At 40.5% G+C, this 17,484-nt stretch overlaps 1 protein-coding gene across 2 annotated transcripts in view; it reads right to left on the minus strand.

Annotated features, from left to right (window-relative positions):
- CHCHD3 (coiled-coil-helix-coiled-coil-helix domain containing 3) overlaps positions 1-17,484 on the minus strand; it is a 302,128-nt gene that overhangs the window by 172,068 nt on the left and 112,576 nt on the right. The window lies entirely within an intron of this gene.

Raw genomic sequence — 17,484 nt, forward strand, 5'->3', positions numbered from 1 at the left:
AGTAATTCTACACACACAAAGGTGAAACGCTTCTTTCTCAACTGCCATTATATTTCCAGGGAGTGTGCTAATAATACATAGTAATAGCCCAGATAGGCCAGACAGGGACAACAGACTACACTATAGGGGATGGATAAATTAAACAGCACCCCTCAGCATTTTGAGATTTGTACTATTAAGAGACATTTTATTACAATAAATAACACCTTCAAACTATTAACCCTTAGGCTGTGGACTGAAAATAGCTGCACAAATAAGTAGGTAAAAAAAATCCACGTTTAGAGCAGGCACATATTGCAGAATAAAATTTAAAGATGTGCTTTTCCCTTTACAGATCCTTCCTCAGCATCTTTATAAAGGTGGTCTTAAATTCCCCCCACCAGAAAAACAGTTTTTTTTTGTTGTTTTTTTTTTTAAGTAATACAAACATCTACCAACCTAGATTCTTATATGACCGCTACCATGTAGTATATGTGCATTCTGACTTCCCTGGAGAAGTAGTGGGATTATGGCATGACAAGAGATTGAAATTTGAACAAATTAGTTTGTAAATTAATTTTTTACAAAGCCTTGTCCTCTCTTCCCCCAGTCCCATTCTTCTGTTACTAACAGTAATCCAGAGGATTTACTACCATTGTGTCCTCATGAGCTTTTTGCTCCGTCAATGATAACCAGAAGGCTGCTTGTGTGTGTGTTCAACGATGCGGGCCAAATGAGATTCCCTAAAGACCACAGACCAGGTGAGGATTGAAGGTGTCCGGCCACGGTTTATTGCCTAGCAAGATGCAAATAACAATTGCCAAGTATGCTGCAGTGGATCAGTAAAGTAATGGACTGACGCAGTTGGTGGGAATTCCACTGCCCCCCTACGTCAGGCAAAGATGCCCCCCTAAAGACACCTCATTATACACAGGTACAAACAAAGCACATCTCACTGCTAACATATCAGGTTGCCACCCTCTGATGCTACTTACATACCACCAATCACCCTGTACCTCATAGCTTGGTTAGATCATCTCTTATCCATCATGCTATCAATTTACTCCTTCCTGAACCTGGGTCTGCATCTGTGAGGAGCAGGTACTGATGTCTTATTTAATGTGCTGCTGGTACCTTGTTATTTCATCGTATGAACTAGAATAATTACTGTTCTGCACCTGGACCGATTACCAATTAGTGTTTTGTACACTCAGCCCTGTCTGAGCCAAGTTCTGTCAGTAGATGCCTGCCTCTTGCTCACAGGTTAGCCATTTTGTGGCCACTGTTGCTAGGCCTCAGGCCTCAAACCAGGCTTGTACTGCATGGGCTTAGGCCTTCATCTTACTACACTGACTTTCTCTTTTCTAAAGTTTCAGATCGAAAATTCTTCATGAAAGGTATTAGGTCATTCTATTTGCTCAACATACCCAAAGCACATTTTGAGACACTATACAAGCAAATACAAAATCATAATACTCATAGTAATTATATAATTAGGTATTTATCAGAGAGTTGGAAACTTGTTGTTAACATCTGTTTAACTCAAATGTTTGACACACACTTGGGAAAAATGCTATCTTTGTGAAAGACACAACCCCACGTACTTTTCAAACTCAGACATCTTAAACTGGCCATTCCTGTTGTCTAATAGTGTCCCAGCAGAAACAAGACAACCAAAGGCCTCAAATTTATAATGGTAAGAGGGAGCAATAAAGCACAGAGGTCCAAAAATTGTCATCAAGGTTGACAAACTAGAATATTTTTTCTGATTTGTCAACCTTGATAATTTTTGGATCTCTGTGCTTTATATACTGCATCTGTTCTCGTATGGCTATGATCTGAAGAACTGGGTCTGTCTCGCGAAAGCTCATCACCTAATAAATTATTTTGTTAGTCTTTAAAGTGCTACTTGACTGCTTCTTTTTTATAGGTCACCCACATCTGAAACCTTCCTGCCTCAGATTAAAAAATGCAACTTTATAACTACATATTAAATAAGATCTATTGCTTAAAACAGCAGGGATAAGTCACATTTAAAAAAAAAAGAATCCAAGCCAAAAAAACAGACATTACTTATGCTTAAAATGTACCTAGAGGGGAAAAACGAAGAGTATCAGTGTGCGAATAGAGATCCTTTTTCCAACTCCCCTTCTCTTATTATAAATATTAAATACTGAGAAAAGATTTCACATTTACTTTGATACAGATGATCTCTTTCATACACAAACTCCAACTTTACAGTTAATTGCCACAACACCAAATATCAGCCTGCAAAAGTATATAAAGAAATCTCTAGTCAACATCATTCTATGAATAGGCAGGATGAAAGGATTGTTGTTCTTTAGTGTATTAATGCCAAAGGTCAGACAAGTTACTTCAATATCATACTACATCCAGGGCAGAAAAATCTGTGATGCAGTTCACCCCCCAGTCCAGACTTGTGATGTACTGCTGAATAAGATTTCATTAAAGAAAAATAATATTTCAAAAAGTTTCTTCAATGTTCATCTTGAAAAATGTTTTGTGGAGAAGCTCATTTTCAACAGAAAGTGTTGGTGTTCCTTAGCACAATAGCAAATAGTTCAGAGGTGTGAACTTGCCAATCACAAACTCTTGAACAACTAACAATTCTTAAAACATGCTACTCATATGCTTATTTATCACTGCTGAAAGTAGTTATGTAGCGACAGGATAATGTAAGGTGGACCTTAGGGTACGTCTACACTTACCAGAAGATCGACCTGTTCAGGATGGATCTTCCAGGGTTCAATTTAGCATGCCTACCAGGGATGTGCTAAATCAAACCATCAGGGCTCAACAGTCAACCCCACTACTCCTCATTATTGCAAGGAGTAAGGGAGGCTGACAAGCAAGTTTCTCCCTTTGTGATCCCTCTGTGTCGACAGCCTGGTAAACTGATCTTCGATACATCAATTCCAGCTATGCAACTGTTGAAGCTGGAATTGCATATCTAAAGACAGACTTTCAGTTCTAGAGTAGACCGGCCCTTACTGCTTGATATAATGAATTACTGACGTAGGGGAAATAAAATTTCAAACCACTCCACAAAAAGGTTGCTATCCTTTAATCAAGCATGCAGAGGTAATTCATCCCTTTCCAAAAGGCCAAAAGAATCACCCACCTTCTGGGAGCAAAAATCCCAGCCTCATCCCACATCCTCCTGGAATAGCTCAATTAATGGCAGGCAGGACTTTCCATTATCCCCTAGGCCAGAGGTGACCAACCAGTTAGAGACAAACAGCCAAAATACTGGTGTATAGAGTGCAAAATATGTGTATTTTATATATCTAGATCCAGACATATAAAATATAGATTGAGATATAGTTACATAAAAATAAATATCTAATATGTGACTCAAAGCCCTCCCCCAGAGTCAAGCATCCCCAGCCCTCCCTGCTGTAAATGAATGCCCTCCTGGTCCCCCAGAGACAGGCTCCCCCAACCCTCCCCCACTCTAAATGAATGCCTTTCCTCAGAGCCAGGTACCCTCAGTGCCACACTCCCCCATTTTAATTCCAAGTGGGCAACTCACTGTAGCTGCCACTGCCATGCACTTATCCCACCAAACAGCAGGGTGTGTGTGCAGAGGAAGTGGGCAGCACTCCCAGCATGCAGCTCTGCATTTAAAGGCTCAAAGAGCCATGAGTTGGCCACCCCACCTAGGCCAGCCAAAGACTCTCCCTCTCGGATTTATTTATTATTCTTTTAAATACACTGACTCAGAACAAAAGCTACATATTGTCTCTCTGATGTATCGAGGTGTCACCCTCGACGAATCTGGATGCCAGCTCCTGATGTACCCAGGGGCTGCCTATTACCTCGTGCATGTTGGTTCAATCAAATCACGTCTATCCATCACGTCATCATTCTGACCTTATCTTTAAGGTGAGTCAGCAGTCTCTCATTATCATTGGGAAATGTGCAAGATATCAAGATGCTCTAGTACTATGCTTCTAGAATGTGTTCATGTGAGTTCCTAAACACTTATTGGGAGTGTATATTTCTATAACATATATTATATATCCTTAACCTCTGATGATAGGACAAGAAGCAATGGGCTTAAGTTTCAGCAAGGGAGGATATTAGGAAAAATTTCTTAACTGTCAGAGTGGTTAAGTACCGGAATAAATTGAGCAAGTTACACAAACACCTGCCAGAGATGGCCTAGATGGTGCTTGCTCCTGCTGTGAGTACAGGGCACGGGGACTGATGACTTCTCAAGGTTTCGTCTAGTTCTGTTATTCTATGATTCTATGAAAATCAGCCCTCTACTTGCCAGATTCTGTGAGCCGCGCCTTCCTCTTATAAAATAAAATTAAGTTGTGAGCATCAGTAATGTTTTCACTCCTACTTTAGTCCAGGTGACAGGCTTCTGACAGAAGGCCTTAATCTCAGGCCATCTGTCTACTACCATCATGGTCGCTTATATGGCTGCACAACTTTCATGTTATGCAGTGGGCAAGAAATCTTTGTTCCAATTTTGTTCATTTTATAATGCAGGCACATACTCCCAAGTGGTGCATCAATCAGAATCTCCACACTGGACCATGAACAATTATTTTAGTGCTTTTCTGAATTAATGATTTTTCATTTACTGCTCAATTATTTGTTATGCAACTCAAAACTGTTTTTACTTCTTGCATGATAAATTAATCTTCCTTCTCATAACTTGTATTTCAACCCTACGAATAATATAACCAATGTATTCTGGGAGAAAATTATGTCAAGCCAAAATAGGAACCCAGTCTAAAACAAATATATTTCAAAATTAGAACATGACTCCTAAGACGTGGCAAGTTATTTTGTCAAATTTGAGGAAACTTTGTTACATTTATAGATTTCTGTCAGGGGAACATGTTTTAATCTATTGCATGCATTCATACCGTGTCACTTACAAGGACAAAAACGTGACAATTTTTTGATTCCATTTTTGTTGTGTGACACAACTGGCAGGGTATACAAACTCCAAAGGCCCAGAAGTAATCAAGCAGAGGAGAAGGGGAGAGAATACTTACTCACATGGACTGTGCTGAAAGCTAAAGAACGTTATTTAAAACTTGTTCCTTTATGATGTCCGGGGGGCAGAAATAGATCTAGCCTCTTTCTAATGTATTGAGTCCCTCAAGAAAAAGCAAAATGTACATATAAAGGATCAATAAGTTTTCATGTTGCCTGTGCATGACAGGGAGTGATGGCATTCATTTGAAGAGACAACAGAGTACATCTATTAGCAATTCAATAAAAAGTTGAAGCAAGAACAAATCAGTTCATGTATGAGGGAAGCAAAAGAAGAGTATTATGCTACAAATTAAAAATTAATTTAATTTGAATTCCGCAGAAAGAACAAGTGAACGGAACTGCAAGATTTAAGTGCTGCATGAGCTGAATGCTGGAATAAAACCTCACTTAACTTTATTTTTCTCGCCCTATCGTGGAGATGGGTACTAGTGAAAAATTAAGAACAGAAGCTACACTCTCTTTAAGCATTGCTTAGATTAAAAGAAGTCAATTCAACATCCAAACAATTTTTAGATAATGAATATGTTCTTATGTCATATAGGAGCCCACCAAGACACCTGTCCGTTATGGGGATTTTACAATTCCATTTCACTATTTTCGTTTTCCTACCTGGGGATCTTTCTAATAGCAACAAACATGGAAAAGGTTATGCAGGGGAAATAAGTAAACCAACTATACACAAATTGGTGTCAAATGCACAAAATATAAAAACTGGAAAAAATAATGTTTTTATTGCTTCATGAAGAAGAAAGTTCTATTGTCTCAACGGATGTCATAGCTGTCCTCAATGGATAAAAGAGAGGGCAGCAGCTGACTCATCTTATTTCAAAGACAACCCAAAAGGGGAATTTAAACAAACCAACTATTTAACTAGTAAAAATTTCAAATGATAAATCGTAGGGGGATTACAATCTGCATCAGGAAATGTAGCCACATTTACAGGGAATTTTAAATTAGCTTTACTATTTAACGCTCTCAGGAAAAAAACTGTCTACCACTTAATAATGTAATTTTACATGTATGTTTTAAACATTTCTACAACAGACAGACACAAATCATGCCCAGACAAGAAAACCATGTGTTACCAAATACATATGGCTAGGAAAACTCAATTCCTGAACCCAAGATCATGAGAAAGAAAATACTGATCATCATTTGCCCATTGATGACTTATTTTAGGGGGAAAGAGGGAAAAAGTGTTGCTTATTCCTTTAGCTTCACTGAAGAATGAGCTAGATGCCCTCTCCCTCGCCCCTCAAAAGCAGATAAAAACACATGGGCCCTAACTGAAAACATATAGATAATATGTCATGAGGCAAAATTAGAGGTACACAGCACAGAAAGATGATGTTGCAGATATGGAATACTGAGGGAGAAGAAAAGGAAGGTGAAGGGCAGCATCAGCCTGACTGGGTTTGTTCAAATGAAAATTAGCACTAGCATAATGGATTTTGTTGATTTTTTTAAAATATGTTGACAGTTAGCTCTTTACTTGTACGTGCAACAGCACAAGTGGTGCTATGGGCAGTATTTAAAAGGGATAAAGAGGGACACTGAAAGGGTTCAGACAATAACATTTTATATACAGAAGCAGTACAAAAACAACTGTGGGAGAAAAATGGAGTGCAGGGGAACATGCTGAGACACAAATCCACGTAGTGGGGAGGAAGAGGAGGAATTCTGTGGAAGGCAATGATGGACTGAAGCTAAAACTTGATGGAGTTGAGAAGGAGAAGACAGAAGAGAGATTAAAAGGAAGAAGGATCACATGGTCAGACAAACTATGAATACATGACCTTAGTAGCTGCTTTTTAGTACACACTACAGAGGGGTTATGAAGGTGTCATGGAAAGAATTGAAGAAGTGGTTCCAACAATCAAAACAGAAAATGAGATTCTACACTAGCAGTAGCAGCAAGAATAGTTGCAATAGAGTGGAGAACAGTTTTGATCTTTAAAATGTTGTCAAGGAAGAAGAGGTATTATAAGGATACAGACAAGAGATATGAGTTAATGAAATAAAAGGAAAAATAGTCACCCATAGTTCTGATTACCTGAGGATCCGTTTTCAACAGGATTCTCATTTCTGACTCCACAGTGTACTCCAACTGCTGCTTTCATGCTAAATTAGCAGAAAGCTAGGGGTGAAAATCATGGTGGAAAAGATAGCCTTAGAAAAATGATACCATTAAGTTTTCTAGTGTATTTTCGTTTTTCCAGGTCAACGTGGAATGAGATAGATCAGGGGTTGGCAACCTATGGAGCTGCATGAGGCTTTGAGGGGTCACTTGTGGCTCCGAGAGCTGCCACCGCTGACTCCACATGAAGCTCTGAAGGTTGCTGCCACTGCCGCTTAAACAAAAAACTAAATTCAGCTGCGCGACATGGAACAAACTGAATTTTTTGTTGTTTAAGGAACAGTAGCCAGAGACACTCAGCCATCAGCTGCAGCTAGGCAGGGAGCCCAGAAGGGAAAGCCAGCAGGGCAGGGAGCCTCCCCACACAGGCAGAAGTCTAAGCCAGCATGAAAGCTGCGGGGAAGGGTGGCTGAGCCTGCCCAGGCCAGAGCTACCCCAAGAAGAAGGTGGCATCAGCAACAGTGGGGAAGAGCTGGGGGAGGTAGTGCCCATGGCAGAACTATGCACTGAGGTCAGTTAAGCCTGGGGAGGGAAGGACTTGGGGAGGGGGTTAAGCCTGGGGGCAGCTGGAAGTAGCTTGAGGCTCAGGGGCATTAATCCTGGTGATGCGGGGGCGGGTTTGCAGCATGCGGGTGTAAAGCCTGGGGATAGGAGGAGGATTTGGGGGCTGAGGCAGGTAAAGCCTGGAGATGGGAGTAATAACTCTATAACTGGCACAAATCATTGTTTGTGCACTGCTCTGAAAACAGGGGTGATAAACAGTACAGTTTGACGTTATTTATTAAGGACCGTCTTGTACTCATGTGCACTGCGGCTCTTGAAGGAATGATTTTCTAACTGAATTTGAAAAAATGGCTCTTCTCGTGATTCCAGTTGCAGACCCCTGAGACAGATGCTCATCTTCTAGTTACCAGTTCACTGAGTGCACTGCTACGTGAAAGACCTTTAAACTCTAGAGAGCTGATTATTTTCTCTAAACTCTTTCATTATCCAAAGTGAAAGGATATTTTTTTTAACCACAAGGCATTGACAGTTTTAGCAGGGAATATATTATGACTATATAGAGTACAGTATGGTATGCTTGGGAATGTGTCACTAGTACCACCTCCCAAAAGCACTTGATAATAAAATGTGTGAGATGCCTCCTTGCAAAAGCAGCAAGTAATGCAGTTCCAGCTTCATGACAGCTCTCATTTGAAAGCCATGCCATGCTTATCCACAGTGGAGTCTTCTCTGGAACACTCGACACTTCATATCCTCTCCTATCGCTAGCTAGAACAATTTTTCACATCCTCATCCCAGATTTTCCCTTTTTCCCAAGGTACTCTGTCAGTCTCTCCTCAAAAAACAAACCGTATATGTACTCCACCCCACACACAGCATGTTGAGATGGCATTCTCCTTGGGCAGAGGAGAGTAAACTTTTACATTGGGCCCCACTTCTCATCACTGCAATTAGCCAGGGCCGCCTACCCCAGAAGTGATGCGCCACACTCCCTTGGCAATGGTAGCCCATGGGGGCGAGGGAAGGAGACTGTAACACAAAACCAGTTACTAGTGTTGCCCTGTATTCTTTCCAAACCTGATCTGATTTTCCACTCTGACCACTGCTAAGAGCCTTTATTTGTACTATGTTGTAAGTAATCATAAATTATTGTCACTGATCATACTTTAAAAAATAGCTTCATCCTGTCTACAATAAGTAATCACATTCTGCTTTGGGCTATGTAGCTTACTTCAAATTCTGAAATATGCATCTACAGAGACTCATTTTTCTATTAAAATGATGAATGGGATAAATGAGGTATGCAATAAACACTCGTTTGTAAACAGACATCTGTTCTCTTGCAGACAAAAACCTTACCTCACTGGGTATATCTGCCCTCTGGTGTTTTCTAGTCACATTCCCCTGATATATGGTTAGTATAGTACTCTTAGGAAGGAGCAAAAAGGATCAGCGAAAAATACCTTTATGGAAAACAGAGAATCTACTCTTAGTAAAGGTAACAAGTTGAAGAAAGGTAAAACAAACAGACCACGTAGGCAAATGTTCATAGCACAGAAAGTTGTATGATTGGAGGATTCACCCAAGTATGAAATACAGAACATTTTAATAGTCAAGCTGCACAAGAGAAAGATATTCTGTTTAAATAAAACGTATACTTTTGTGATAATGGTTCAAATTCATTAATAACGTTACTCCACCAACCTCAGTGCTCATAAATCAAGTGAAGTTTTTGGCCTATTGATTTCAGTGTCTTGAGTAAAAGGAGAAGCACTATATATCTCTCATGTGGTTTTGCTGGGCAAAAATACCCAAAACACTAGATAGTGCACTCAAAGTGCAAAATGATTATTTTTAATTAAAGTGGGTTTTCTTCTACCATATATAATATATTTTTAAACAAAGAAAAATGATTAGAGATTTTTTAGTGTGAAGACATTAAAACATTTAAACAAAGTTTAATTAAGTGACAACTGTTCCCATTTTAATATTGGGACAATTCTGAAGGGCAACTTATATATATAAAATGTGGGCTGAGCTCCAGAATGACAATGATAATCATCCTTTAATGTTATGGTTAAAGCAAATGGACAAAACAATATTTCTTTGCTCTTCAAGAAGAAATGAGACTACAACGTCACTGGCAGCTCAATAAAACAGTTTTCCAGTACGGAAGGCCTTAATGATCGTTCATTATAGTCCAGATAGTGAAGCACCTATGTTAATAGTAAATGCCAGTATTTCCATTATAAGGAAATGGAAATATGCACTTTAGTAATTTATATTTCTTTTTCTGCATACTTTCCCTATCTCACCATGACGCTCATGATTCACGTAATCAGAACGCCAATAAGCTATTTCTGGCGAAGATGCCACATTTAAAACCACACAACAAGCAGGAGCCCATTTCCACTTCACACAACTTTGAAATGAAGAAAACGTTTTTAAAACAACATAAGCCTCTAAAAAGAAAAATTTTCACATGATCAGAAGTGTGCTACTAAGAATGCTAATTTAGAATTCTCAGAGCATCCCAAACCATTACACTGGGACCCGAACAAAAAAAGCACTTGCCAGCAAAGACAATACCAATACCAAAGCTAAGTCTTTTTGAGATTAAAACATAAAATAGGCAATTAAGCCTTTCTTTAGAAACACCAACCACTGGGGAACAGATGAGGGAATGACAAGATAAAAACCAAACAAAAAGGGTATTTTTTGGCTATTTCTCTTTCCTCCTCTTCTTCTTTTTGTATTTAGATGTCCAGAATGAAATAAAGAAATATATGGAGATACACATCTCATAGAGATGGAAGGGACCTCAGCAAGTCATCTAGTCCAGCCTGCTGCCCTCTTGGCAGGACCAAGCACCATCCCTTTTTTTTTTTTTTTTTAAATCTATCTTGCCCCAGATCCTGAATAGCCCCCTCAAGGATTGAGCTCACAACCCTGGGTTTAGCAGGCCAATGCTCATACCACTGAGCTATACCACTCTTGACAGAGCACTGTAACCATGCAAACACTCAATGAGTTTTGTGGAAAAAGCCCAGTTTTGTCTACAGAAGCTTCCCATGCAGATGTAGCCTAAAGGTTTAAAAAGCTGAAGGCAATTACAAATAACAAATCTGTTATTTTTACATGATCCCATGGTTTTTAGTGAGCCTGACTCATGAGTTTTGAACATTTGCAATAATTAACAATATTGCACTAAAGAAAGACAGGTGTAGGCTAGGCATGAATAGCTTTCAATGCAGACCACTGAAGTTCGGAAGAGACTGCCAAAGGGATCTATAGCAACTAGATTTAGCACTTGCTCAGCATTTTTCAAATGTGAACAAGATCGATCATACTAACCCTGTGGCGCAGGCAAGTATTATGTTTGTTTACAGGTGGCCCCATCAGCCACCACTTGACTGGAGGAGAGAAAAGAGAAACTTTCTCTGAAGCAGCAAAAGTAGCTGCCAAGCATCATGAGAAGCATCATGAAGCAACCCAGCCAGGATCTGTCCATACTCCTGGAGGATTAGGGGACAAGGAGGAGAGGGGAGGAAAGGGGAATGCTTATCTCAGGCTGCTTGGTCATATGCAAATTGAGAATTGTGCTGAATATGATTAAAATGTATAGCATGGGTACAGATGAACACCCCTGGTATTCCTTCAGTCTGTGAGGGAAAAAGATATCAATGGGCTTAATCCTATGAGAAGGGTGCCTCAACCAAAATGGCTAAAAACACTGGGGAAAGAACTTGATTGCCGGTACCCAAACCACTATATTTATGGTTTCTTTACACTATTAAAACAATAAAGGATGAGCAATAGCATCATTGGTATGTGCAGTGCTTTACAAATAAAATGAAAAGACTTGTCCCAGGGATCTTACACTCCCAATCAAGACTAAAATGTTAAACTATTTGTATAGTGTCAGACATGTTCATGTGACTACACCAGACATGTCAATGTGATCTTCTCCTTTAATATTAAATTAATTTGGATGAATGATAAAAGCAACATTTAAATAGGCGGTGTGAGAAGAAACCAAGAGAGTAAAACGAGCAGCAAAAGAATACTGAGGTTTAAATTAAAACTTAAAGGCCAGTGAGTATTATTTGGTACCTCACAATGTGTCAGGCTGCCCATAGCCACACATTTACACAGTTTACATATATTTAGATTTACTGATATAGTATGTAGACCCAACTAGGTTATCAGAAAATTAATACAGCGCTCAATTGATGCTTTGTTTCTTAATAAAGTGTGAAAAATGGCCAAGTTGACATCTGACAGAGAATTCAGAGAGCTGACATCTGTTCCCAAGCACAAAATCTTTGCCACAGACAATTGGATAGGCTGCCTCTATGTGCAAGGCACATGTACACATAGGACCATGCTCAATTCCAGGCAATGGTGCCCTCACCACCATAAGGAAGGGTTGTGTTTATTTTTTTCGTTACGTGTTTCAGCACAGATGGGGTGGCTAAGAGGAAAGGTTTAGCTAGCACTGTGGCAGTTGTAACAGGTAGGGGGAGATTGGGTAGTAATATCAGGACTGGCCAGCCAAAAGGAATGGGGTTTCAACAGTTGTATACAATTCCTTGTTCTGGTTCTGTTCCCAGCCTCAATAATTCTGGGAACATTCACACCTAGCCGTCAGTCTTAAGGGTGCTGTTGCTGAATGCCAGATCCGTATCCCACTAGACAACTATTATGCATGATTTAGTCATGGATGAAGGTGCTGGCTTGGCTTGTATTCCTGAGATTTGGCTGGGAGTGGAGGGAGATGTTGATTTTTCCCTATGGTGCCTGGCAGGGTTCTCGGGACAGCACCAGCCATGGCTCAATGGTCGGGGGGCGGGAGTGGCAATTATCTATCAGGATAGCATCTCACTGACCAGGGCCTTGGTTCAACAAAGTGTTAAATTTGTGGGCTTGTACCTGCTTTTGGGTGCCCAAGGTAGGTTGGGTGTTCTATTTGCATACTGTCCACCTTGTTTTATGGCAGATGTTCTGCTTGAGCTGTCCAAGGTCGTCTTAGACGTGACATTGAGGACCCCAAGGCTATTGTCGTCTTGGATTTTAATATTCACACCAAGGCTGTCCTGTCTGGTCCAACCAGAGATGTTATGGATATTATGATGTCAGAACTGTCCCAAGACGTAAACGTCTCCACATGTTGTGGGTCATATGCTCAATTTGGTCTTTTGGACTCAGGGTGAAAGAATTCTTGGGATAAGGGATGTGGTTACACTCCCTCTGTCATGGGGGATTGTCAAATTTAGACTGCTGACCTACCCCCCTGCAGAGGCGGGGGTCTGATTAAGATGGTTTGACCTCAGAGGCTGATGGACCTGGAGAGCTTCTTGAGGTCCCTGAGAGATTACTCAGATATTATGGCAAATGGTCCTGTTGATTCCCTAGTTAATATATGGAACACTGAGGTAGCCTGAGCAGTTGACATGATTGCTCCTCAGCGCCCTCTTTGAGATAGTCGAACCAAATTAGTTTACTGGTTCTTTGGGGAGCTGATGGCAGCAAAACAATCTGTGCAACAACTAGAATGTTGCTGGAGGAGAACCAGAGCTGAGTCTTACTGATTGCAGGTTAGAGCTGAATTATGAGCTTACTCTGTCACTGTACTGACAGCGAAGAAAAACGATTTTTCCATCCACACTGCATCTGCACAAAGCCGTCCAGCAGAACCATTTGAGAGGTGTGGGGGCTGTTACAGTCTGGCACTTAAGATGAAATGGAAGCACTTTCAGCTTCCCACTAATCAGTTTGCAAAGCACTTTGAAGCTAAGATTGCTTGCATTCAATCTGACAAACTCTGGTTGCTATCTAGGTGGGGTACAGAATATTTTGAGCCCACCATTCAGTCATTTTTCTTTAGAACAGCTTCAGTTATTGCAGACCAAGGCTGTGGACAAGGTGGTTGGAGGAGTTTGACCCCTGCCATTTTTGGTTTATTATATCTAGCTGGGAAGGGATCACTGGTTGGGTCCGGAAGATTATTAATGCTTCTTTTAGATCTGGTAGAGTTCTAACTGCATTCAAAGAGGCAGTGATAAAGCCATACTTGAAAAGCCTTCTCTGGACCCACGTGATTTGAATAACTGTTGCCCAGTTGCTAACACTCCATTCTTGGGCAAGGTGCTTGAGCGAGGGGTGGCATTGCAACTTCAGGCATTCTTGGAAGAAACAAACTATTTAGACCCATTTCAGTCTGGCTTTAGGCCAGGTTTTGGAATCAAAACCACCTTGGTCACACTGGTGGAAGACCTACGACAGGAGATAGACAGGGGAGTGCATCCCTGTTAATTCTCCTGGACCTCTCAGAGGCTTCTGATACCATTGACCATGGTATACTTCCAGAACACCTGGGGGACTTGGGTATAGGAGGCACTGTTTTGCAGTGGTTCCAGTCTTACCTGGCAGGACACTTTCAGGAGGTGGAACTAAGGGGCTGTTACGTGACACCACTGCAATTCTGCTGTGAAGTCACAAGGTTCCATATTGTCCCCTATGCTGTTTAACATCTACACGAAGCTGCTGCGAGAGGTCATAATGCATTTTGGAGGACAGCGCCATCAATATGCGGATGACACCCAAATTTATTTCCCTGTGACTCCAGAACCAAGTATGGCAGTAACTGATCTAAACCTGTGTTGGGAGGCAGTGGTGGACTGGATGAAGTCTAATAAGCGGAAGTTGCATCCAGATAAGACTGAGGGCCCGTGGAGCAAGAGACCATGCGTTTAAGAATGTGACACGGTACCTGGTTTTAGACAGGATTACACATACACAGCTTGGGAGTCCTCCTGGACCCTTTTTCAACATTTGGAAATCAAATTTCTTCAGTGGCTAGCAGCGCTTTTGGGCAGCTTCATCTGATCTGCCAGCAGCAACCCTTCCTGAACAAGCACAACTTGGCCACAGTGATCCATGCTCTTTGTCACATCTCGACTGGATTATTGTAATGCACTCTATATGGGGCTGCCTTTAAAGAGTCTTCAGAAACTTTAGCCAGTCCAGAATGAGGCTGCCCAAGTTTTAATACTCATTATGAAGAGCACATTATGCCAGTGCTCTGGCAGCTGCACTGGCTTTCAGTATGTTTCTGTGCATAATTTAAGATACTGGTTATTACTTATAAACCCAAAATGGGTTGATCCATGGTATTTAAAGGACCGTCTTTTCCAATATGAACCCACCCGAGGATTGAAGTCAGCGGTGGAGGCTCTGCTCACTGTCCCCTGACACAGGGAAATAATATTAACATGAACACAGAGCAGGGCCCTCTCAGCCTTTGCTACCAGCTGCAGAATTCTCTTCCACAGGATATTCACATGTCACCAACCTTAACACTGTTTTGGCGCCAGGCTTTATATTTTTAAAAAAAATTGTACAAGCCACCTCAAATATTTTAAATAGAGAGGTGGGGTAAAAATATTTTGAGTTTAAAAAAAAGACTGCATAAGATTTTTAAACATTTCATGACTCCATTCCCTGCTCTCTAACAAATTACACTTTCGTTGAGTCATCTCCTGAAGCTCCATCTCACCTGAAAAAAATTCTCGCCCTTCAGCCAGTAAATATAAAATTAATCAACAATGAATTCTTGATTGTTTCACCAAGCAGATGGGCTGATGCATTCTAGGCTAAGTGAAGTCTAATAATGAAAAGTGACACTTCTGCAAAATGACCTGTTATTTAAATTTGCAATAAGAAAAGCTTCAGTGTTCAGAATTTCCTGATAAAATAGGCGTTTTTCCACTTGCAGGTATCAGATTTTGTTTTATGTTTTGGATGGAGAAGACATAATGTCTCTCTTTCACAACAGTATAAATAAATGAATTACAGAACCAAATAAGAGAAACAAAAAGGTACACAAAAAGCACGCTCCAAAGCTTTGTTCACCTAGGATAACAGAAATCTCTTGGTCTAAGCAGGTTTGCATGGACAAACTCCTCTAACTGGCAATGTGCACTGCATGGCTTGAATATGAATGCGTGTACTTTAGCTGCACTTTTAGCTCCTCAGACATGGGCTGACCATCTTTTTACTGTTCTCAGAAAACTGAAGTCTCCAGGGTTATTTTTGAAGATTGTGCATGTATCTATTTCTACGCAAAGGAACAATTCCTTGTGCATTCCCATTGACATCAATATGAGTGAAGTTAACCAAATACATAACAGTTTGCAAGATAGAGCCTTGGATTTTTTTTCCAGCATGTAAACATCCATTTATTCTTTGGTTATACTTTATTTATTTATTTGGCAAAATGGTGCTTTCAAGCCTCAGAGAATTATCATAGGGACTGCTCCGGAGAACTACAAAGGCAGCAGCAGTGATTGATGTGGGATGCTATAAATCCAACGATTTGAAATGGATGCAGTCTAGATGTCAATTTTCAGAGAAAAACATACTGCTGTACTTCACAATGTGGATTTCTTCAGAGAGGTTTTAATGTATCATCTCTGATGTAAAACAGTTATTCAATGCAGAATTTTTTTTTTTTTTTACTCAGCTGGTATTGAAGCGTAGGGACGAGCCAGCAAAAAAATGTGAAGACACACACATATATAAACATGCTGTTTTGGTCTCCAGTATAAAGAAGTCAGGAAAAATATATCTCAGGACAGAGCTTCCATCTTTCCAAATTTTCTGCGGACATCAACACCTCACTATGCCCATTGCCCTGCCCCGTTCCCATGGGTTCCCCTCAATCCCATCTCTTCACTCCCTGACCCGTTCTACTCTCTTCTGAGCAGACCCCACCCTCAATCCTTCCCCAATTCCCTTAGGACCTCCTGCATGCCCAGAAAAAATGATCATGGCAAGAAGGAGGTGCTGGGAGGAAGAGGGGGGAACACATAATTAGGAACCACTGAGGAACAAGGTCAGTATTAGTAAGGCCTGTAAAATCAAATTTAGTCGGTTAACCAGTTAAACATCCTACCACGGACGAAGGTTTCTCTGCTTAGGCTGGAATTCCCCCAGTGGGCCTGCAGAGAAAGAGCAGTCACCTGCCCACAGCAGGCACTGGGGCTGCTCCAGGCCCTACTTGTTAACCCCAACTGATAAGCCTCAGCTGTTTAGGGTGGCGCATACGGGTTAACTGTTAACCATTAAATTCCTTAGTAACAGAGAGTAAGCCATGCTAGTCTATACACTATCAAACAAAAAGCAGTCAAGTAGCACTTTAAAGACTAGCAAAATAGTTTATCAGGTGAGCTTTCGTGGGACAGACCCACTTCTTCAGACCAGTGGGTCTGTCCCACGAAAGCTCACCTAATAAACTATTTTGCTAGTCTTTAAAGTGCTATTTGACTGCTTTTTAAATTCCTTAGTGAGCATCCATTATATTTTTTCCATGTGTGCCCTAGCCTCAGGAGTTGGTGCTGATATGTTTGAAAAATTTAAGACCAGTCAAGTTTTTAACTGGTAACACTGTTAAAGTACCTCTATTAAACAAACATTTACACAAATATTTGTGATAAAATATTTAATAATTTAATATCACAAAATCCCTACACAAATACTAAAAGTGAACCAGCATCTTAGTTAAGACATATGAATGCTCTCCTCACAAAGGTTTTTGCCCAAAAAAAGTGGCATCCTTGTGACTCTCAGAAAGGACCTGATGGTTTTAAAGTAGCTGCTCCTTTAAAAGAGCGTGATATTAACAGAGCAGAGAAAAGAAATCTTCTGATAATAATCATATTTGTGAAAGAGGAAAATGTTGTAATTCCTATGTTTTTAAGAGGAATTTGCCACAAGCATAAAAATTTTAGGACACACACATTTGTTTTAAGACCTTCATGTTT

Source organism: Carettochelys insculpta, chromosome 1 (assembly GCF_033958435.1).
Source record: "Carettochelys insculpta isolate YL-2023 chromosome 1, ASM3395843v1, whole genome shotgun sequence".
Lineage (NCBI taxonomy): Eukaryota > Metazoa > Chordata > Testudines > Carettochelyidae > Carettochelys > Carettochelys insculpta.